This window comes from Panthera tigris, chromosome B1 (assembly GCF_018350195.1).
Source record: "Panthera tigris isolate Pti1 chromosome B1, P.tigris_Pti1_mat1.1, whole genome shotgun sequence".
NCBI classification, from domain to species: Eukaryota; Metazoa; Chordata; class Mammalia; order Carnivora; family Felidae; genus Panthera; species Panthera tigris.
In genome coordinates this window covers 95,709,909-95,733,491 of record NC_056663.1, presented here as the reverse complement: position 1 = coordinate 95,733,491, position 23,583 = coordinate 95,709,909, and the positions used below count along the sequence as shown (strand labels likewise).

At 40.2% G+C, this 23,583-nt stretch overlaps 1 protein-coding gene across 1 annotated transcript in view; it reads left to right on the top strand.

Moving 5' to 3' along the window:
- JADE1 (jade family PHD finger 1) overlaps positions 1 to 23,583 on the top strand; it is a 319,869-nt gene that overhangs the window by 46,011 nt on the left and 250,275 nt on the right. The window contains exon 2 of the mRNA XM_042983907.1: positions 15,560 to 15,702. The gene's annotated coding sequence lies outside the window, so the exon portion shown is untranslated. The remainder of the gene's footprint in view (positions 1 to 15,559; positions 15,703 to 23,583) is intronic.

Below are 23,583 nucleotides of genomic sequence, written 5' to 3'. Positions count from 1 at the left end.
ATAGCTATGTACTAAGTTAGTTTCCAAACCATTTTTTCCCCTAGAAATTCAGAGAGCTCGCAGTGTTTGAAACAGTTCCAGTACATCCTTGAAATGCTTTTTTCTGTTTTTTTCTGATGGTGACTCTCGTAGGTTCTCTGCAGTGTTTACCATACAATCAAATGAATTCACTAAATTAAGTATGCTCTGTGTGAGATGTGAGCAAAGAAAAACCTACTGGGGACAGAATGAGTGCAAAATAAGATATGACAATCCTTTCACCCCAACAAATGAACAAAAACAAAAATTAGTATCTTGAGTTTCACTTATTGTGGTTCTTTTAAAACTCCAGAATATTCTTTATGCATTAGATAGGGATAGTGTAAGTTTCAAAAATTGGATTAAAGACTAAGAAGTAAATCCAAATTAAAAAGCATAAACTATTGATTGAAAAGAACTAAAAAATAGTTGGGCAGCAGCAGCCAGATAATTTTGGTGAATTTTCAGGGATTCTAACTTTTTGGTTGTGTTTGTTTTATCAATAATGGACCCTTTATAGCAGAAAAAAACAAGTCAAAAAGCACAACCCCTGCAAAAAACCTTCAGTGTAATAAGTTTTCATTATTTCCAGAGGAATGAGATTGGCTGAGAGCCTCCCCTCTTCACAAATTTAAAACAGGTAGCCATGCTATTGAAGAAAGTGCATTCTAAGAATGCTTCATGGAGTGACTTCTCTTATGTCTATGAGCTGGTTTTCTTATGTAGGCACTTTAGTTGGGGATTCAAGTAATCAGTGAATGTCTAAATCTACATTCTCCACAGAATCTGATCTCCCAGAGAACACTAAGAATTAAATATTAAACAGTGGCAATAATGCTAATCTCAAAGAGTATCTAAAGTTTAATGTGTAATTCTTACTATGCTCTAGGGTGCTCCCTCCAAATACCTGTGTGATAATAGTTACATGGGCAAGCCCATACTTAGCTACTCCTTTAGTTATGACACCTTCCAATTGTATAGCTCCTGAGAAACACTTTCACTGAAATAATCTCATTTAAACCTTTTAACAACCCTGTGTATTATATGTTATTATTATATTTTCACAAATGAGATCTAAGAGATTAGGTGATTTGCCCAAGTCTTACAACTAAATAAGTGTCAGAGCTGAGACTTCAACTATTACATATGAGTCCAAGTTCAGCACTTGCCACAGCCAGAGTTGCCCCCCCCACCACGTAATTACTTTCAACACATAGTTTCAAAAGAACATGGTAAGAAAAGTTTTATACATGTATCTATCATCACAAATAAAAGGGATTTTTAGTACCTAAGACAAGTCACAGTTTGGTGTAGACTGCCCTAAAGTTTAAAATGACATAATAATCAACCTAATTGGAAACAAAATAAAGAAGGTAGAGGGGTGAGAGTATAACTCGAGAAAAACAAAGTGGCTGGTTTTTACTGCTCAATTTTATTTGTTTAAAAACCTAAATATTTATGATTATTTAAAATTGTGTGAAGCCAATACTATGGTTTCAGCACAATGTTTAAGAGGTCTCAAGAGGGGTGCCTGGGTGGCTCAGTCGGTTAAGCGTCCGACTTCAGCTCAGGTCACGATCTCTTGGTCCGTGATTTTGAGCCCTGCGTCGGGCTCTGGGCTGATGGCTCAGAGCCTGGAGCCTGCTTCGGATTCTGTGTCTCCCTCTCTCTCTGCCCCTCCCCCGTTCATGCTCTGTCTCTCTCTGTCTCAAAAATAAATAAACGTTAAAAAAAAAAAAAAGAACTGTCATAAGATAACTCTAGGTTTAAAAAAATTTAAAAAAAAAAAAAAAAAGAGGTCTCAAGAATATTGGTCTGGGGGCCCTGGGTGGCTTGGTCAGTTGGGCGTCCGAGTTTGGCTCAGGCCATGATCTCACAGTTCATGGGTTCAAGCCCCGCATTGGGCTCTGTGCTGACAGCTCAGAGCCTGGAGCCTACTTCAGATTCTGTGTCTCCCTCTCTCTCTTCCCCTCCCCCACTCGCACTCTGCCTCTCTCTCAAAAATAAATAAAAACATTTAAAAAAAAAAAAAAATATATATATATATATATATATGTTTTCACCAACAGGGGGCAGTAGGCATTCTCCACTGGTTTCTTATGCATCATATAAGGACTCCTCACCTCCGAACACCCCACTTGAGGAGTCTAAGAAAAAAAAAAAATGCAATGAAGTGTGTTGACTTAGTGTAATTGTTTAAAGTACTCCTAAATGTCTAGGGCACTAAAGCTCTCTAGCAGAATGCATCATAGTATTGAATTTCTCTACAAATTTTAAATAAATTACAGAAAATGGGGAAAAGAAGTTCAAGAATGTGCAATTAAATTTCATTATTCAAAATCAGAGTAAGCCGTTTAAATACTTTTTATTATTGGAAGTTCAATTTGTACTTATTTCTAAACAAGAGATGCCAGAGTGTGCCAGGGACATTGATGGTAATAGTTAGTTTGCTCACTTTCTTTCTCTTTTTTTTTAATTTTTAAAAATATTTTATTTTTGAGAGAGAGAGAGCAAGAGAGAGAGAGAGAGAGAGAAACAGAGCACAAGCAGGGGAGGGGCAGAGAGAGAGGGAGACACAGAATCCAAAGGAGGCTCCAGGCTCCAAGCTGTCAGCACAGGGCCCAACATGGGGCTCGAACCCGCGAAATGGATTAACCGACTGAGCCACCAAATCACTTTTAGTCGCTCTCTAGAGAGAATTCTTGTCCCTCTACCTCACAAAAAAAATGCTGAATAAAGAAAATCACACATTTATATCAGTCTGGGTAGTTGAGTTATGAGTTAATTGCTTCAAGGCTAGCAAAAATGGCAGAATGCCTGTATGGTACGGGTTATGTCACGTATAGTGAGAAAGGATGAGGAATGTAAGAAACAGAGGTAGCCCCCCAAAGAGGTGATATGCAGATAAAGCTGCAGCAGCCTGCCCTCCAAAGACTCTTGACTGACCCTTCCTCCTCATCTTCAGCCTCTAACCCTTCACTTTTCACATCTCCCCAAATACAATCAAGTAACATATAATACCTTAAGATGTAAAGTCTATCAGAAAGCACTGAGGTGTTTTAAGTTCTTGAGAGAATTTCAAGGAGAAACAGGCTAATACCTCAGGGCCCTTGGTTCCCAGGCTATGAGCTGATCCGAAAGCCAAAACTTAATTCACAGATAAGTCTCAGCATCTGTCACAGAAGCATTTTAAATTGGACTGTGGAGTGCCAGAATACCTATTTCCCCCATTCATGGGAGGCAACACTCTCCAGTCCTGGACCAGACCCATAATTGTTACCTTTTAGGAGAATTACTTAAAAGTATGAGAAAAATAAGAAGTAGTGCTTCCTCGCCAAAAACGTTACAGGCTCTTTCAAGTGAATCATGATGAGAATGTATGGCCTTAGGCTTATAGGCTCTATAAAAGGCCAGAATTATTACAAGGTGGAGGCTTAAAAGTACATCTTAAAGAACAGCAAATGCATTCAATTGGGGGGTAATTTTAATGTTTGAGTGGGCATTAGTACTATGAATTAGATATAATCTAAAACAAAGGCACTTTCTTCTTTAGTATGCCATATTTGACATCTAATGTTATTCTGTCTCTGGGAACTGGATTCTGAGTTTTACAGATTCCCCCTGCCAAGTTCATGCCCCCTAGCTACCCCAGCATGACACTAGCGCTCTGCTGTCTGGATATGTCAGCATCACAGGAAGAATGCCCTAGCATCCAAACCATTACTGGTAAAGATCTTGGAAATCAGCTGGCCACTGCAGGGGAAGCAATTGAAGTTGTTAACTTGTTTTCTCCCAACACAGAAAAGGGCATTTCCTTTGTCCTCAATTGACCAAAAATGCTTTTAAATACTCAAGCAGGAACAGTTTGCAAGTGGCCCGTGTGCCCATGGTAGTTATCAATTCGAGTCCTTTTTCCCAGGTAGGAGAAGCCCATGTGTGCGGTTGCCTTTATGAAAGCACACCTCCTGCAGAGGTGTTGACAGGAAAGAGGAGGAAGGGAAAATAATGTGACCTGCTTTCACCAGGAAGCTTCAGATCATTTCCCTTTGTCTCCGTGCCTCTTTGGGAGATTTTGATCCAATCTGCTGTGGTGAGAAGAAACTCTCAACATTAAAAAAAAAAACAAAAAAAAACACAACTTTCATTTTCCTCCTAAGAAATGGAATTTTATTTCTGGATGACAAGGGCTTTGGAAGGCCATGGTGTGGTACATGAGTGATCCTTTCACAGCTGTTGAACATCAGTAGACTACACATCCAAAGTATAGAGATAGTTCTTAAAATATCAGCCAAAGGAAGAGTTTAGAGAGAGCAGAATGTCTTTAAGGAACGATTGAATGTTATTGAATCTTTCAAATAATGGTGTAACCTTGGTGACAGAGCAACAATCTTCATGGGCTGTATTTATACAGCACTGAGTTCGTGGAGATAGCACAGGGGGGTCTGGCATGTGGGCCTCCTGTTAGCCATTTATCTATTATTAGTATTGTCCTATACCCATTATCTACTTTTTCTCCAATCCCTTGATGCTCAGCAGAGATGCTTTAAGAATGTAACTTAATCTCCTGCCTAGCATGACCTAGAAGTACAGTAGTACAGTGACAGGAGGTTAACTAAGCTCTTAAAGAAGGTGCTGTGGACATGGAGGTACAAGTTGGTGGAGGAACACTTCCCTTGATGACAGGGAAGAAGAAAGCTGAAATCCCAAAGTGCTTTCTGACATTTGCCACCCACATAAATTGATGAGTTAGTTAGTAAGGGCCTTTCTGCTTAATTAGAAATCAAACCAAAGACGCTGGTGTCATAATTTATTCTCCTGCAAAATGATGTGACCCAGAAGTTTTAGCCATAGCCACAGAGGAATTGGAGGTTGGCAAATGACTCTCCAACTGAAAACTTCAGACACAGGAGGGGCAGAGGGAAGAAAATGTATCATTAATAAACAGGATGAGGCAAGTGGGCAAACATTCACCTATGATGTCACCTGCTTCTATATGATGAAATATTACATAGCCGGCTTCAGAACACTATATATCATAGGATTCCATTTTTCATTACTTCAGCAATATGAGATACTAAATAAATGTTACATTATTTTTAATAGTTAAATTAAACAAAAGCCCAATTCTGTTTGTTGCAAGCCACAAATGAGTGAAGTACATGGTATGAATGTACCATGGTTTCCTCAACTACTGCCCTATCAATGGGCACTGGCATTGGTCCCAGCTTTATAAACATCTTTGTTCATGGAACCTTACATATTGAACCTTTTAATCTTTTTTAAATTTCAAACATATAGGGGAAAAAATAGTTGATAATCCAAAAACACTGAAGTACCTAACATTATTTTTTAAAGTTGTTAATGTTTTGTCATATTTATGTGAGTTTTTTTAAATGATTTTTTAAAAGCCTCTTTTTTCCTCTTCCATTCCACTTTTTTCCCTCCCTAACCACTATTTTATTTTACTTCATTTCATTTCATTTCATGTTTATTTATTTTTGAAAGAGAGAGAGAAACGGAGTGCAAGTCGGGGAAGGGCAGAGAGAGAGGGAGACAGAGAATCCAAAGCAGGCTCCAGGCTCTGAGCTATCAGCACAGAGCCTGATGTGGGGCTCGAAATCATCAACCGTGAGATCATGACCTGAGCCGAAGTCAGATGCTTAACCAACTGGGTCACCCAGGTGCCCCTAACCACTATCTTGAATCAGCTATATATTGTTCTCATCCACATTTTGCTATGTATATATGGTTCTGTGTAATTAAAATTTTTTTTAATATTTTTTTTGAGAGAGAGAGACAGAGTGGGAGTGGGGGAGGAGCAGACAGAGAGGGAGACAGAGAATCTAATGCAGGTTCCAGGCTCTGAGCTGTCAGCACAGAGCCTGATGTGGGGTTCGAAATCATCAACCGTGAGATCATGACCTGAGCTGAAGTCGGATGCTTAACTGACTGAGCTACCCAGGCACCCCTCTGTAATTTTAAAATTTGTATAACTAGGTTCATACTTTAGGTATCTTTTGCAATTTGTTTTTTATTCAACATTGTGTCTTTTAAGACTTATCCACATTGACACATATAGCTCCAATTCTTTATTCTGACATATTGAGTGTAGCACAGTTTATGTATCTGATATTTACTTATAAAATACAATGTTATTCATATTGTTTCCAGTTATTCACTATTTTTTAATGCAATTTCTTTTTTTAATTTTTTTAATGTTTATTCACTTTTGAGAGTGAGAGAGAGAGAGAGAGAGAGAGCGCACAAGCAAAGGAGGGGCAGAGAGAGAGGGAGACACAGAATCTTAAGCAGGCTCCAGGCTCCAAGCTGTCAGCACACACTCACAAACTGCAAGATCATGACCTGAGCCGAAGTCAAACGCTTAACCGACTGAGCCACTTCAGTGCCCCTCCAGTTATTCACTATTACAAAGCATGCTTCATTTATTCTCCTCATACATGTCTTCTTGAGGTTCTAGTTGGTGTATATACCCAGCTATGAAGTTGATGGGTCAGCTACTATACTTTTCATCAACTTCACATGGTATTGCCAAACTTATACTAATTTGCACTCCTATAGCATGTAAGAATTTCTATTTCCCTACATTTTTGCCAATATATTTTCATCTTTGTCAGTCTTGTAATATGAAATGGTATCTTATTATAGCTTTTAGTTCACAGATTTCTAGAGAGGTAAGCATATTTTCAAACATTTATTGGCCATTTGGTTTTCCTCATGTGTGAATTTATATCCTTTGTCTATTCTTTTCCTCTTGGATTGGTTATCTTTTTCTCATTGATTGTGAAGAATAATTTGTAGTAGTTTGAATCATATGAATTTGCCATTTTTGTAGGTAAAAAATTACTGATTATTGGTAATTTTGTGTAGATAAAACAAATATTTCTGGGTATTAATTTTTTTTTGAGAGAGAGAGAGAGCATGCATGCACAAGTGAGGGAGAGGGGCAGAGGGAGAGAGAGAAAGAGATAGAGATGAGAGAGAGAGAGAGAGAGAGAGAAAGAGAGAGAGAGAGAGAGAGAGAATCTTACGGAGGCTCCACACTCAGCATAGAGCCCCAAATGGGGCTCAATCCCAAGAACCTGGGATTATGACCTGAGCCAAAATCAAGAGTCCGATGCTCAACCAAATGAGCCACGCAGGCACCCCTGGATATTAATCTTTTGATTGTTATATGAATGGCACCTATCTTCTGCCAGTTTATAACCTTTCTTTCAAATGTGTTCTGGACATCCGTTGGCATGTAGAAGTAAACATTAATAGAGGCAGTTTATCAACATTTTCCTTTATGTTTCATGCTTTTTCTGTGTCTTATTACAGGCATCTTTCCTTACCCTTATGCCATGATATATCTGTGGTATAGATTTCCCAGAAATGGGATTTCTAAGTTAAACGATATGTGTGTGTATGTATGTATATGTGTGTGTTTAAATTTTACTTAAATTTCTAGTGCTAATGTTTGTGTATCTCTTTCAAAAAACTATCTAATGAATGAGGAAAAAAATATTGTTATGTTAATTTACATTTCCCTGACAACTAGTGAAATAAAGCGTCTTTTTATGGGTTTAATCATCATTTGGATTTGTTCATGTGGGAATTTTCTATTCATATTATTTTCCATTATGTCTGTTGCATTGTTTATCATTTCTTATTAATTTGTAGGTGTTGTTTGCATGTTATTGATATTAACCCCTTATCTGACGTATCTTTGCAAATTTCCCCTATTCTAGCATTTGTTTTAATTTTATCAATTGTATGTCTTTCTATACCAAAATTTTTACATTTTTATGTATCAAATATATCCATCTTTTATCACTTAAGTTTCTTTTTTAAAGTTTTTTTTAAAAATTCCAGTTAGTTGGGGCACCTGGGTGGCTCAGTCAGTTAAGTGTCCAACTTCAGCTCAGGTCATGATCTTGCTGTTCGTGAGTTTGAGCCCTGTGTCAGGCTCTGTGCTGACAGCTCAGAGCCTGGAGCCTGCTTCAGATTTTGTGTCTCCCTCTCTCTCTGTTCCTTCACCACTCGTGTTTTGTCTGTCTCTCTCTCTCAAAAATAAATAGACATTAAAAAAATTAAATTCTAGTTAGTTGACATATAGTGTAATATTAGTTTCGGGTGTACAATATAGTGATTCAACACTCCATACATCACCCAGTGCTCATCATGACAAGTCCCCTCCTTAATCCCCATCACCTATTTCACCTGTCCTCCCTTCCACCTCCCTCTGGTAACCATCAATTTCACTTCTAAACTTCTTGTGTTGATGTAAACTATATAATGGTCTCTTTGATCCATAGCTTATACATATAGTCTCCTGAAATTTCTTCTGAAATTTTGTTTACTTTTGAGTATTTAATCTTTCTTGAATAAAATTACCTATTTAGTGTGAGGTAGATGTTCAAATTGAAATAATTTTTGCATCACTAGGTATCCTGATATGTAAATAAAATCATATCAGGGTTCATCATATCACATAAATGTTACATGTTTGATTTGCTCCACAGCCCATAGGGAAAAGAATCATCACATGCCTATTTGTCTAAATCCATTTCAATGAGATTCAATTCCCTCCATCAGGATTGTTGGGAAATCTAATCTCAGTCATCTTTCAGGGAACTCCTTTCACCCATTTAGGGTCATAAAAGAACTCTAGGGTTTATGATCAAGGATAAATGGGGATGAAGTCCCTGATGATCCAGCAGTTGGGTTTGTATCTGAGCACTTGGTCCTTCTGCCCACATAATCTGTTTGTGTGTTGGCAACTCCCCTGGCAATGTCTAGCTCTTCTGTGCAAGCCTTGGCACTGATATTTTTAGTGAGAGCCCCACTTGGGGTGCTGAGTTTCTGGCCTGCTAGACATACACATCCAATACCACTAGAGCCCCCAATAGCTCCAGGGCTTTAGGAACATGCAACATCCCCATCCTATTGTCTTCTAGAAACCAGTTCTCCCTCCTTTCTCTCCCAAAGTTTGAGTCCCTCTACCTTCTTATTTTCTAAGTATGCAGCCTTGATCCCGGTTTAAATTCTTTGGCTTGAAAATCTTTGGGCTTGAAAAACAATGTTAGCAGTGGGGGTAGTGAGGGGTGAGGGTGCAATGGGGTGGTGAAGGAAGTATAGAGTTAAAAAAAGAGTCTAGACTTCATAAACAAAGACTGGCCAATCATTCGCTGGATAAGAAATCTCACTCTTTAGATATTCATTAGCTCATCTTCCATCCACCAAGAATAACCAGTATGCTTCTTCTAAAACAGCAGAAGCTTAATGATATGATTGAGTTTTCCTATCCTGCTGCATTAAATTGTTGACAGTTCATATATTAGAGCATATACTTTATATATATATATATGATATATTTATATAAAACATAAAATCTATTATATATTATATATTAAAATAAATTATATATTTATATATATATATACTTGAAGAAGATCTAAAAGATGTATGCCAAACAATGTAAACATGTTGTTATATCTTTATTGCGGCTATCTCTAAAAGTTGGGAATTATGAAAACTTCTATTTTTTTATTTCTATATCTTTTGAATTATTATTTTCATCTTTGCAGTTAGAAGAATAAATATGTTTAGGAAAATGTCACAAAATGTTAGAAAGGATGTTGGCAACACATGAAAACCTAAACAACACTTACAAAATCTTTCCAGATATTTACCCTCAGAAACACCCTTTTCAGATACTTGGGGGAAGGGAGCTATGAGGATCGCACGGTGACAAGGGAGAAATGTCTTACATATTCACAAAAGCTGTTAGGTATAATGAAAAGATCCCTGGCCTATTTGGGTTTTCTTCCCAGCTTTGCTGTGAGAGAACTGTGTAATTTTGGTAAGCCTCAATCTCTCCAGATGCTTTCTTAAAACTAGACAATCTCCAAAGTCCCTTCAGCTCTGGAATTTTATAATAAATATGATTTAGAGAATTTTGGTTGGTAGCTGTTACTCTAGTTGCGAGTATCATAGTGTAACTGGCCATAAAACATCCAAATTAGCTTTCTTTGAAAGGGTAGATGTATCTGCCTGCCATTCATTTAGCCCTTCCTGATTTGCAATGACCACTGAACTGAATGCTTACCAGAGCTTTTGCCTGGAAAATGCCCCACTGACTAGAGAGCTGGGATTTTGCCCCCAGTATCATCAGGAGCAAAAAATAGACTGCCACCAGACCCAACAGCTGGGCTGGCTCCTTCTGGGCAGCCTGCCAGGACGTGAGCACAGGAACACACTCACTGGGCGCTGGGATCTCCACAAACATGCTCGCCTCTGCTCACTTTCTCTCCTTAGGCCCTCAAGGCCTGAGCAGCTGTGCAACTCATGTCCTGGTCACTGGGAAAAGCCACCTTGGTTCCATGGGGATGGCTCTGAGACACTGCTCTCCAAAGCTAATTGCATTTCTGTAATAGATTTGTTCTCAGTTTCTACCTTTTAATAATCTCACTGAGCTCTGCTCTGGGCAGCACAAATGGGTTTTTAGTCTCCTATCTGACCTAATTGAGTAGTTCTTTCAACAAGGTGGAAGGAGGATCTATTTCCACCTTTCCAATACCAAGCCCAACCCACCTTGTTGTTTGCCTTTCTAGCTGAGGTTTCTCAAAAATAGCATTTTGGAGAACTAGACCGAGGATAGTAAAAGATAATGCTGCTTCTCTATAAGAGAATCAATATTCTTTTATCCCTACAGATGAAACTGCTATTGCACTGGGTGGTTTGGACTAGAAATCATAGGATTTCAGGTCAGGTAGGGTTTCAGTGTCACATTATCCAACTAAATTTCCATATACTCTATTGGTTCATGTTAAAGTATGAGTATATAACCTGCCCTAGTTCTTGCTGACCAATCCAGTTTATGAGTATAATCTTTTAATTTATTAATCAACAAGTATTTACTGAACAACTGTGCCTTACTTAATAGTGGATAACAAGATAGAATATAATGATTCCTGAGTAGCTTGTAGAGTTAGAAATGCTTAGAACCAAAATGACAAAAGATTCAGTCTCATTTGAACCCAGAAAAGAAACCAAACTCCTCATTTCTCCTGTGCTTTTGGTGAGTTATGTTGCATATCCAGGCAAACTGTTGTGTTCTTTTAGTCTTCTGTTATGAGAGCCATAGGAATGGGGGAACAAAGACTATGGGAATATGGGGCCCTGCATGCATTTCAGTTATGAAAATTAAATATTTAATTAAATTAATTAAATTAATTTATATAAATTAAATATCTATCTCAATATATAGAGAGAGCCATTTTAATTGTGATGGTGATCCCGTCATTTCACCTACTGAGGGTATGTTTGAGAGAATGTGACCTGGAAGACATGTGGTGACTTACACTGCATTGACTATTCATATGAAGAGAAATGTAACTTTGTTTTCTATCACTGAGTACAATTTAACTCTCAAGCCCTCATTTCTGATACAATGTAAACATGTTGTTATATCAAAATAACTCAGTCCCTTCTAGTTAAATACTTTGTCTCTTTGGGTATATATTTGGGCAACTGCATTCTTCTCCTTACCATCCTTCTGCCCTTCTGCTCAGGAGAGACCCAAGGTATAGGTCTCATCTGAGCACCATTCTCTGGTCTTTGCTGACCTTCGCTGAGATGTGACTTTTTCCTTCCTAGAGTCTGGGCATTGTGACAGCATCCCAGTGCTTATGGTTGCCAATCCAGACTCCAAATCCACTGTCTACACATTGCCCTTGACCCAACCCAGGCCACTTCTGGTCCAATGGCCCTTCTGGTGCATGTCTGTGCCCTCCCTAGAGAACTCAGGAACCCTCAGCTGGGGATGGGAGAGTGAGGCTATTTTCAGACCCATCCCCACAGAGACTTTGATGCATTGGATTCCTTTGATTCAATGTTTGGGAGCTACAGGGCCATTAGAATTATTAAAAGCAAATGTAATTCATCAGTTACTATTTCAAAATAGCCTACATATTGATCCTCTGTTCTCTCAATCTGTCCTAGTTTATCAGATGCTGAATGCAATTCTGGTGTTTTAAAGATACATTTTCATCAACAATATTGCCCCTAAATGCAAGTCAACCATTTAATTTAGTGCCTAACCAAAGCCAGAGGAAACATTGCCTGAGTAGGATTTAGTTAGACGTGGTGTGTGTTGGTTTCCAGCAAGGTGCCCTCCTACAGGAAATACCACTACTTTTGCTGACTCATGATTTTCACCTTACTCTGATTTTTATGAATGTTTTATAATATTTTGAACATGTGACACCATAGAATCTGTGGTGAATCATTTGATTGCTAAAACAGGGTGCAGTGCTAAGAGAGAACTAATGACAGCAACCAGTTGGTTCTTGCGCATTGCTAGAAGCAGAATTTCTCTGCTGGAGTGTTTAGAGACACCCATTTAAGAAGCCCAGAGGGATGGTGGTCTTTACCTACTTGCTGGAGAGCAGGGGCTACCTGTCTTGTCCCTCCTCTGAATCCCTGGAATGTAGCATTGTACTTTGCACATTTTGGGTGCTCCATATATTTGTTGAATAATTAATAAACTTCCAAACAGTTTTATCTCAGTGGGACATAGAATATGCTGGTTATTGAAGTAAAATAGCTCAGTCTGAGCAAAGCTAGTGGAACTTCCAAGAGAGCTGTTCATCAGAGATACTGACTTAAAAAAAAAAAAAAGGAAGTGGGGTATCTTGCTGGCTCAGTTGGTAGAGGATGTGACTCTTGATGTCTAGGTCATGAGTTCAAACCCCATGTTGGGTATAGAGATTGCTTAAAAAAACACCATTAAAAAAAAGAGGGGTGCCTGGGTGGCTCAGTTGGTTAAGCATCTGACTGGCTCAGGGCATGATCTCACAGTTTGTGAGCTTGAGCTCTCCATCAGGCTCTCTGCTATTAGTGCAGAGCCCACTTGGGATCTTCTGTCCCTCTCTCTCTCTCTGCTGCTCCCCCACTTGCTTTCTTAAATAAACATTAAAAAAAAGACATAAGGGGCGTCTGGGTGGTTCAGTGGGTTGAGCATCCAGCTTCAGCTCGGGTCATGGCCTCACAGTTTGTTAGTTTGGGCCCTGCATTGGGCTCTGTGCTAATAGCTCAGAGTCTGGAGCCTGCCTGCCAATTCTGTGTCTCCGGCTCTTGCTGCCCCTCCCCTCCTCACACTCTGTCTGTCTCTCTCTCAAAAATAAATAAACACTTAAAAAAAGAAGAAGACATAATACATCTTATACATACCCTGGATTAGAGTGCCTCTTTTGAATTTACAAGCCAGGCAAACTCCCATGATTCCTGACCTCTTGATTTTACATTAAAGAATTACAATTACGGGGTGCCTGAGTGGCTTAGTCAGTTGAGCATCCGACTTTGGCTCAGGTGGTGATCTCATGGCTCAAGGGTTCGAGCCCCATGTTGGGCTCTGTGCTGACAGCTCAGAGCCTGGAGCCTGCTTTGGATTTTGTGTCTCCCCCTATCTCTGCCCCTCCCCCACTCACTCTATGTCTCTCTCAAAAATAAATAAACATTAAAAAAAAAGAATTAACGTTTACTTCATACAGAATATTCTGTGGTGCCTAGAATTTCAGCCAACTCATCCCACAGAAATATAGACACAATTCTTACAGAAGGCCTCTGAGTAACCCCATATAGCTCAAGCTGTGAATGATACTCCTTAGCTCTCATTCAAAGCCATATTCATGCTTATATGCTAGGTATCTTTTAAAGGCCTACTTACATGGTTGCTTGACCCACAAAAATTTGAGGGAGCAAACCTCAGAGCAATGGGGAAGGCTGCCAAGGTGAGCGCGCAGGCTTCTGGAGATGTGGCCACTGAAGGAAAAGGAAGTAAAACTAAGGCCCAGACATGGAACTGAAACCCTGCTTATAGTGGGCATTTTCCCTAATGCAGCTTTCTTTCCTTTGAGGTACCTTTCCTCTTCTCTCTATGGTTCGGGTGTCATCATTCCAAGTGTAATGTCTCCCAACCCCAACCGCTGCAGAGGTAAGCGCCCCACTCAAAACACAGAGAATCATGAACTGGCACCAGAAGCAAGACACTTCTGAACCTTCCTAGCATAGAAGGATGTAAATGTGGGGCTGCTGATAGCCCCATGGAGAGAGACTCATTTGGAGGGTCTTTATGACAAGCAGCCATGCAAGTTAGAAAGAAAAGGTGTTTTGATGTCATCAGGCCCAGGTGCAGTCCCAAGGCTCTCATTCCTGTTCACCAGCTGAAATGAAAACTGGGATTGCTGATGTTTTTCCCCAGGCTGTTTTCAGTAGCTTTTGACATTTACACCTAATAGCCCTCATCAGGCCCAGCACCTCTGGCTTCAGATAGCTGGGTAATCTGCCCACCCACCCTGCTTGCTTGTGCCCACCTCTCCCTGGCAGCACCTGCCTCTCCTCTGGCTTGACTCTTACAGCCATCTGGCTGCGGTCTGCTCTCCCTACCCCATGCCTGGAAGGACCTGCTCCCCCCCACTCCTACCACCTCCTTCCTGCCCACTTAGATCACAGAATTCTCCCATGATTATTTCAGTCCACATTCATTTTTCACCTTCTCTAACTTCTTTTGCACTTTTTTCCTTCTCTCATAATTAGCAACTTGTTATATAGCGCCTCCTCCATCACTCCCCAAACTCTTATCCTGCTTTATTTTTCTTTATAACATTTAACATCCCTTGGGGTGCCTGTGTGGCTCAGTCGGTTAAGCATCCAACTTTGACTCAGGTCATGATCTCATGGTTCATGAGTTTGAGCCCTGCATTGGGCTGTGCACTGACAGTGCGGAGCCTGCCTGGGATTCTCTCTTTCTCCCTCTGCTCCTTCCCACCCCCTTCTCTCAAAATAAATAAACTTAAAAAAAAAAAAAAAAAAAAAAAAAACCTTTAACATCCCTTGACATATTACGCGTATACATGACGCTTTTTTGTCTGCTTATTGAGTTTTTGCCTGCTAGAACATCAGCGACACAAGGGCACAGGCTTATCCTAGCCCCCTACCTGGAAAATGATAGATGCCAGATAAGTATTTGTGAAATGAATTAGTGCAGTGCTGCTCTCTGATTATAATTAGAACACATTTTAGAATTCCTCTTTGGAAATCCCTCACAATCGGTTTGTGCTGCTTTGATAGACATAACTCACTCAGCCTTATGTCTTATCTTAACTTTATCCCTCTGCTAATTGTAAACTTGAAAGCAGAGATCAGTTCTTACTCATCTTTGTATCCTTGCTACTCCTCATACATACAGTTCCTTCTCATCCTAGGCCCTATCAAGAGTCTGCAGAATTTCCTGGGTGTGTGGATTCTCTCCGACTAGTCTTCATATATGCTATGGACAGAGCTTTGTCTTGAAATTCTCCTACGTCCCTAAAGGCACCATGCACACAGAGAACTGTTCAGAAAAGCATCATGTCTTGCTAGAATGGTCTGAGAGCACACACTGAAGCATCACATGCCATCCATGGCCCAGTGTGTTGCAGTGACTTCAGATACACAGAAAATCATTGGAGAAAATTGACTCATTTCTCTTCCTCCGCAGGAAAAGGCCTGAGATGTCCTGAGGACTGGATACCTCAGAGAGTTTGGACTAAGCCACCAGAGTGCACATCCATTCCAGATTCATTTTCCTCCCATCTCCAACACCATAATACTAATAACCACCAGTTATTAGTGCTGCTGCTGGTGAGTACTCACCAAAATGCCAGGAATTGATTTACTGCTGTGCATACATTTTGTCAATTAATTCTTACTTGAGGCGTGGACTATCATTATCTTCCTTTTACACAAGTGGAAACTCAGGCACAGAGAGATTAAGCAACTTGCCCAGGGTCACACAGTGAGTAATTAGTGAGACTAGGGTTTGAACCCAGACTGACTTCTCCAGAGCCTCACTGTTAATCTCTTTGCTCTGTTGCTGACATGTTATCTAGTTAACACATTCAGTGACAAAGGCTCTAGCAGCCAGATTAGCTTCCTGTTTAATGACTAATCCATAAAGGTAATATTATATGAAAAGTTTAAAACAAAACAAAATGAAAAATCACAGCTTGTCGTTGAGTGGCTCTTTCACTGTGGTGTGCAAGGAATAAAAAAGACTACCGTGCATTACCTGAACCCAACACTCTCATAGTCCAAACTTCCACAAGCCCAGGTCTATCGATGTTTGAAATCTGCTTCTCAGTTCTGCATCTGTGATTTTATAATGACTTCCACATGCATTAGCATTCCATTAATTGGCTACCATATAGGAACAGTTGTCTTATGAAGTGAGGGGATTTTTTTTTTTCTTTTCTTTTCCATTAAAACCACAGGCCTACAGAATGAAAATGCTCAATCTAATGAGTGCAACCTGGAAAGTAATTTCATGGGCTGTAGTACTTTGATGGTGATAATTCTTGGATGTCAAAAGGATAAGGACACAGTTTTCTGCTTCTAATTTTATTCTTAGAAAATGATGATATTGAGCTATCCATAGAGTGCCCCTGTAGATTAATTCCAGTTTTTCTTTTGTAGAGGAGATTTAAAGGAAGTCTTAATCTGCTTTACATTTAACTCTTATCTCCACACTGTGAATTAAAAATAGAAAGCTGGACTAGCTAGTCTCACCTCCACAGACTCTCAGAGGGCTGAAGTTAGCCCAGGGGAAGGATGGGCTGAGAGCTGCTCCAGCTCTCTCTGGTTTAGCACCCCTCACTGACTTTCCCAATGTCCCCTTCTTTCTAATTTTCAAGCCAAGAACCTCATACTAACATGTCTGAAATGAGCAGTCCTTATTCTATGATTCTTATGGCATTTAGCATTTTGATCAGGAAATTTTTTTAAGTACTATTTATTTAAGTAATCTCTACACCCCGTGTGGGGCTCAAATTCATGACCCTGAGATCAAGAGTTGCTCACTCTTCTAACTGAGCCAGCCAGGTGCCCCAATCAGGTACTTTTCATTTGTCATAAAAAATCCTTTCAGAATCTGCAGACTTGGAAATTGTCTGCATCCTTTAATTGTTTCTTCTTAATCCATACTTGAGGTGGGAAGAGAGGTAAAGAGTATTTTAGGGAGCACCTGGGTGACTCAGTCGGTTGGGCATCCGACTTCAGCTTAGGTCACGATCTTGCAGTTCATGAGTTCAAGCCCCGCATCAGGTTCAGTGCTGACAGCTCAGAGCCCGGAGCCTGCTTAGAATTCTTGTTTCACTCTCTCTCTTTTTGTCCTCCCCCACTCATGCTCTGTATGTGTGTCTCTCTCTCAAAAATAAATAAACATTTTTTTAAAATTTTTAAAAAGAGTACTTTAAGTTTTTTTTTTCTTTTCAGCTGGTGAAAACTGCTCTGGAGTACTTCCCCCTCCATTCCCCCCGCCCCATTTTCCTTATCCTCTCTCCTACTCTTTGCCCTCCTTTTTCCCATCTCACTTTTCCAAATCCCCTTGTTCCTTCTCCTTGTCTCTCTTCCCTTGCCATATCACCATCTGAGGCAGTAGGAAAGGCAAGAGGAGTTTAGGAGGTAGGGGGAGCAGGTGTCAGGGCAGTTCCTTCTTTACTACCTGTCCAGCTCCTTCCTGAGCTTCAGAAATACAGTTGAGGGTCGGGGTGCCTGGGTGGCTCAGTCGGTTGAGCATCCAACTTCAGCTCAGGTCATGATCTCACCGTCTGTGAGTTTGAGCCCTGTGTCGGGCTCTGTGCTGACAGCATAGAGCCTGGAGCCTGCTTCAAATTCTATGTCTCCCTCTCTCTCTGCTCCTCTCCCACTCATTCTCTGTCTCTCCTTCAAAAATAAATTTTAAAAAAACATTTTAAAAATTTAAATTAAAAAAAAAAAAGAAATACAGTTGAGGGTCACTGGTCCAAGAAGTAATCATGTAGTTAGTCAAGGTCAGAAAGGGTAGGAACCTCTACGATTCTGGGTTTCTGGCATTTTCAACCTGGCAAAGTTAGCAAGTCTGGTGAATTGTGGCTTGGAGAATTGTGGTAAGTGCAAGGAGAAAGCCAACAGCACAGTATGCAAGCAGAGCATCTCTGTACGTTATTCCTGCCCTCAATTCAAATATTCTCTCCCTCCAGCACTTTCTTCCTCCTGCATCTTACCCCAGGTGCATGTTTTCAATTCTAGAGTCTTAAACCAAAATACCAAAAGAGGCTATTTTATGCTTTGTTAATTGCAGAAAAGTACTGCTCTCAGGGGAAAAAGAGCCTTTATATCTTTTCTCTATTCCCTCCTCTTCACCGCCACGATTATAAGAACAGCAGTGAAAACCAGTTAGTGAGTTCCTGCTGTGTGCCTGACTGTGGGGGTACTGAATGTACATTCAGAGGAAACAGAGCCCCTCAAATTGTGGGGCCATCCAGCCCTTTGGACAGATACCAATAGGCTGCAGGACAGAGCTTTCCAAAAGGGGATTGTTTGGTAGAACACGACACTTAGTTGTGGAGACTGGTGTCTTGAAAAATAAAGAGAATGGAATGGAATGGAATGGAATGGAACAAAATTAAAAAAATATCAGAGGATATTGCATGTGGTAGGAATAAGTATTATTTTGTGAAAATTTGGTTTTAGTTAAATACACACATCTCTACCTATCTAAAATGGAGAGTCTGGTAGTGCTTACTGAAACTTGGGGGCTCCTCCACACTTTCCAGTCTCCCTTACTACCAGCAGTGTGACTGAGATCTGGCTGCACGAGTATGTCCAAAGGGAAAATGACACTTCCAGATATAGCACATAAACTCTCCCACCCAGGCTTCTCCACTCTTCCTTCCTTCCATATGCCAGCTGGATGACACCAGGGAACCTTGAAGCCACAAACTGTCAGAGCAACAGTGTGGAAGCAGCCTGGGTCCCTGAGTCATCATTTGGAAGAGTGCCACTCACCAGAGTCACCTGAGCAGGGATATCAGCTTTGGGCTTTATGTGAATGAAAAATAAACCTCTGGGGGCACCTGGGTAACTCAGTCAGTTGAGTGTCCAGCTCTTGATCTCAGCTCAGGCTGGTGAGTTCGAGCCTCACGTCAGCCTCTGTGTTGAGTGTTGAGCCTGCTTGGGATTCTCTCTCTCGCTCTCGCTCTTGCTCTCGCTCGCTCTCTCGCTCTCTCTCTTTCTTTCTCCCCTTGCCCTTGCCCCCCCCTCAAAAATAAGTAAATAAACATAAAAAATAAAGAAAAATAAACTTCTAAAATATTAAGCCAGATTGTTTCACCTACCTTGTGCATGTGCACGTGTGTGTGTGTGGGGGGGGTGGTATTTGGCTTATCCTATAACATATATTTCTTAATGTACATTTTAGTTAAAAACATTTCATGGGGTGGGTTAAATGGGTGACACACATTAGGGAGGGCACTCTTTGGGATGAGCACTGGGTGTCATATGTAAGAGATGAATCATTGGGTTTTGCTCCTGAAACCAAGACTACACTGTAAGTTAACTAACTTGAAAATAATAATAATAATAATAATAATAATAATAATAATAATAAAACAACATTTGAAAGCCATTACCCTAGACAGTGATTCAGATGTGGTCCTGGATCAACTGTATTTGAATCACTTAGGATGCTTATTATAAATGTGGATTTCTGGACCCTACTGAGATCTGCTGAGTAAGGATCTTGGGCTGGGGCCAGGGAATGTTTAACATGTTTAACAAACACCACAGGTGAATCTTAACACTAAGTGTAAAAACAACTATTGCCCTGATATGGTAGAAACATACTTTCTTGGCAACCCTAGGGCTGGTTTAATCCACCAAGCTTTCTACCTATTTCCTTTGGTCACTGTCCAAAGTGTGAGTCTCTCCCTATTCCCCACTCTCTCTATATAATCTTATGACAATAATGCTCTATACTGATTCACATAATCCTTTTTTTTTTAATTGTTAATGTTTATTTATTTTTAAGAGAGAGAGACAGAGTACGAACGGGGGAGGGGCAGAGAGAGAGAGGGAGACACAGAATCCGAAGCAGGCTTCAGGCTGTCAGCCCAGAGCCCAACATGGGGCTCGAACTCACAAACTGTGAGATCATGACCTGAGCCAAAGTCGGATGCTTAACCAACTGAGCCAGCCAGGTGCCCCTCACATAATCCTTTTCTAAGAACATCTCCCACTCCTCTCCTTCTTCCTAAACACTTTAACTGTCCTTTAAGAAGCTTATTGTGTAATTAACAAATACATCTATCCCTAAACCTTTTTTCTGAACATTTTCTTCTGGCTCTCCCCTGAGAATCTGTTTTGCTCCTCAGTGGAAGCTATTTCCCACATTTTATAGACTATCCTGAGGATTGGCAAGTAGGGCAAGTCTCTTCCTCAGTACTCACTGCCACTTCCCAACTGTGACTGCCTTGCTCTTTTGGATAGGCCTACATGAATTAGTATGCCTTTGGTTGCAAGTAACAAAATATTCAACTACAAGAGCAATAAACAATAAGGACATTGATGATCTCACATTATACAAACTCAAAGGCTTGAGTGATAGCTGGCTAATTCAGCAGCCCTTTTCATATTTCCACTCTATTTTCTCCAGCATGTTGAGGTTTATCCTAAGCTTGTTCCCTCATAATCATGAAATGGCTGCTGCAACTCCAGACATTACATCCCTCATAGCTATGTCAGTATTGTCTTATAGCTGCTGTCACAAATTATCACAAACTTGGTGGCTTAAATGGAAATTTATTCTCTCACTGGTTAGAGACCAGAAGTCTAAAATCAGTATCACTAAGCTGAAATCAAGGTGTCAGCGGGGCCATACTCCCTCCACAGGTTCTAGTAGAGGATCTGTTCCTTGCCTCTCCTAGCTCGTGGTGGCTGCCAATATTGCTTGGCTTGTGGCTACATCACTTCAGTCTCTGCATCCATCTACATTGCCTTCCCCTCTCTGTGTCTTTCTTCTGTCTGAATCTAATTTCCTTCTGCCTCTCTCTTGTGAGAGACATTTAGGATACCTGTCATTGTATTTGGGACCCACCTAGATAATCCAGAGTAATGTCCCTATCTCATGATCCTGCAAAGACTCTGCAAAGACAACTGCAAAGACTCTTTTCCCATACAAGGTAACAAATTCTAGGGATTAGCAACCTAGACTTTTATGAGGGCCATTATCCAGCTTATGTCTATGTCCAAAGGTAGAAAGAATAATTCTCATTTATAATTTCTTAACAAGGAGAAAATCTTTCCCAAGAGCTACCTGTCTTAGTCTGTTTGGGCTACTTAACAGAATACTATATACTATATACTATATACTATATACTATATACTATATACTATATACTATATACTATATACTACATACTACATACTACATACTGGGTGGCTTAAACAACAAACACTTATTTTTCACAGTTCTGGAGGCTGTAAAATCCAAGATCAAGGCACTATAGACCTGATGTCTGGTGAAAGCACTCTTCTTGGTTTTCAGACTGCTGAATCTAGTTGTATCCTCACATGGCCAAGAGAAAATTTCTGTTGGACTTTTTTTATAAGGGCACAAATCCCATTCATGAGGGTTCCTGCTTCATAATGTAACTATTTCCCAGAGACTTCACTTCCTAATACCATCACATTGTGGGGGGCAGATAGTATTTCCACATCTGAATTTTCAGGGGACATAATCTTTTAGTCCATAACACCCTCCACACCAACATATCGCCTCCTAGTTCTGTTTGCTGGGTGTTAGCTCATGACCTCTATGGGGGAAGGAAGACTCTATCTGCAAAATAAAAATGAATAAATAAATAAATAAATAAAATAAAATAATAAATAAAAAGAGGGTGAGGGAAGACTCTTGGTTAGAAACCATCAATATCTGTCTCACGATTCCTGCCTTTAAGGCTCATGCCTTTAGAACACCCTCTGCCCTTCCATGATGTTATTCCCTTTTGGTTTTCTGCTCATTCCTCCTCAGGCATTGAAGACTTCAGCATCTGTCTCATTGTCTTTCTCTGTGGCCCATTTAACCACTGACCATTCAGTTCTTTGAATTCCTCATGTTCCAGTAACCATCCCCATTCCATCCTTGTTCTGTTCCCATAGCTTTACCCTGGACCTGGATATCACCCGCAACTGCTCCTTCTCCAAAATAACACCTATATTAAACTGTCCCTCTGACCACAGCCTCCCATCCTTCCAGCTTACTCACTTCACTCCTCTTCTCTCCTTTCTGCCTATCCAGCAGCCATTCTTGTCTTGAGTTTCCTCCTATCCAGAATATGTTGCCCATATTTCTCAGTTACTGTGACCTGTGGTTATTCCACTAATGTTATTTAGCAAAACCCTAATCCTGGACCAATCCTGCTATTTGCTTGTCTTTAATTCCTACCCCTTCACTCTCAGATAACTTTACTTCATATTTCACCGTTAAAATAGAAGACATCTGAAAAAAATTCTTCAACTTCCCATTACACTTACTTGTCTATGTCCTGAGATGCTTAATCTTCCAGCCTTAGAGTGGAGTAGATCTCCTTCTAGTAGAGGGCAATCCATCTGTTTGATCACATGGAAATGTGACTAAGTTCTAGTCAACGAGATGTAAGTGGAATTGTAGTATAGAAGCATTTAGAAAGTATCATTGGGGCACCTGGGCAGTTCAGTCGGTTAAGCATCGAACTCTTGGTTTCAGTTCAGGTCATGATCTCACGGTTTCAGGAGTTCAAGCCCCACTTTGGGTTCTGTGCTGGCAGCACAGAGCCTGCTTGCGATTCTCTCTCTCCCAATCTCTCTCTGCCCCTCCCACTCATGTTGTTTCTGTTTCTCTCAAAATAAATAAATAAACTTAAAATTTTTTTAATTTAGAAAGTGTCATTAAAAGATAATGGGCACATGTTCCTTTGTCCTATTCTTCTAGTCCCTTCCTCCATCCAGATACCTGGAATGCAGATGTGATCACTGGAGTTCTTTCAGTTGTATCATAAGAGTGATGCCCATGGGATGGCAGAGAAGTGAAATAGAACTATGTTTACTTCTTTAAATCACTCCAATTTATGACGCAAACAGGTGCAACTCTTCTTTCAGATTCTAAAACCCACACTCTTAGGATGTTCTTAAAATTTTGTTCTAAAATTACTTCATTTTAATTTTAAAAGAACTTCTTTTTCCCAACCTTGATAAATATTACCAAGTCTGCTTCCACTGACTTAACTCTGGTAGATTCCATGTCCCATTGTCCTTTCCCAATGTCTGGCTTTCCTCTCCATGATAGAGGTGAAGGGGACTGGGGGCAGGGGTAGGGTTGGGTATGGAAGAAGAAAAGGTCGCCCCATTACCCATACATAATTCTAGTCAGCTTTTGGTAATATTTATATCATTCTCTCTTCCCTAATTTTCCCTCTCTCATTCTTCTCTTGTTGCTTTTGTTTCTATGCTCCTTTTACCTTATTTAGAAGTTGACTCAGAGCAGGAAAGATACTCAAACTATACATTAACATCAAGCTTTCATTCCTATCTCCCGTATTTTCTTTCTGCTTTCTTGTTTAGTGAAAATATTAAAGGTAAAAAGAGGACTTATCGTTTGATAGCCTTCCACAGGGACATAGAAAACTTCCTCTTAAAGGAAAATACATTTGATGATTTGTCTCAAAGTCT